The sequence below is a fragment of the Sorex araneus genome, chromosome 2, assembly GCF_027595985.1.
Source record: "Sorex araneus isolate mSorAra2 chromosome 2, mSorAra2.pri, whole genome shotgun sequence".
NCBI lineage: Eukaryota > Metazoa > Chordata > Mammalia > Eulipotyphla > Soricidae > Sorex > Sorex araneus.
In genome coordinates, this window is record NC_073303.1 from 326,757,358 (window position 1) to 326,758,578 (window position 1,221).

The 1,221-nt window shown below is 41.0% G+C and overlaps 1 pseudogene; it reads right to left on the bottom strand.

Annotated features, from left to right (window-relative positions):
- Positions 1 to 439: 439 nt before the first annotated feature.
- Positions 440 to 778, bottom strand: LOC101542125 (small ubiquitin-related modifier 1-like; annotated as a pseudogene).
- Between the last annotated feature and the right edge of the window lie 443 nt (positions 779 to 1,221).

Below are 1,221 nucleotides of genomic sequence, written 5' to 3' on the forward strand. Positions count from 1 at the left end.
ACCCAATATTTCTCTTGGTTTTGTCCAGATACTCAGATTTTAAGTGTATCTTTAAGTTAAGGAAAGGTCATTTTCTCATAATCAAGTTTTAAAAAATTTGGTTCTCTGACGAAGGGACAATCCAGGAAGTGAAAACATCACATGCTGGAGTTTCAGAACATCGGGAAAATCATTATGCACCTTTGCATCGGTCGGTCCCATCACAAGCCAGAAGATGCATAGTCCCTGGAAACGGTGGTCTCACTGTGCACGCACGTCACTCTAAAAGGAGAGGGCACTCTGGAGGGGCTGGAGTGAGGTTTGGTCTCCCAACATCAGCACAGTGAGCACAAACAATAATACAGAATGGGAATTGAAATTCAATTATCAGATATTTTAAAGAGATGGAGTATCTGCTTTGAATTCTTCTTTTGGACTCCACATTAAAAAAGAACTATTTCTAGAAATGAAAATGGATTGAGGGAAAAGAAAGAATAAAAAGAGAATTTAAAATGCTTGAATGACCCCCTGTTAGTTCCTGATAAACTTTAATCATATCTTCTTCCTCCTCCAGGCCCAGCTCCTTTGAAGGGTGATTATCAGCAATTCTGACCTTCAAGGAGAGACCTGAGAGAATTCGTGGGAGCTCCTGTCAGTAAGACTCTGAGTTTCTTGAAGTGTGTTGTCACTTTACACTGAATGTCACTGCTTTCCTATCAATAACTTTGCATTTCATGTTTTCTATTTCCTTCTTGTGCCTCAAGTTCTCCCTGGAAGATTTTGCTTCTTGCCCAGACATAGTGACAGTCGTTTCTCCAGGGATCCCACACAACAGCAGCCTCGAGTAGCAGAATCTTGCTCTGCAATTTGCAAAGTTCTTCTCTTGGCACTAGTATTGACTTAGCCAGGTCACTAGCAGTGGTGAGCTAAGTTAAATAGATCTGGAGGACTACATGCTTAAAGTAAACACTACAGCTGCTGGTAGAGATCCAACCATGACATGCCCGTAGAGCCCATAGGTCCTTACAACTTCAGCAAATACTTACTAGATTTCCATCTTCATACACTTGTTTTAATTTTGGTTGTTGTTTCTTTGTTTTGTTTTGTCTACACTTAAGGAAACCAACTTTGCCATCTCCACACCAAAGGCTATATATAAATGCTGGGAATTAACTAACAAATGACTCCATGGCCATTGGGCATTTGTATATAAATACCACCCCCACCCTCGCCCCTCACTCC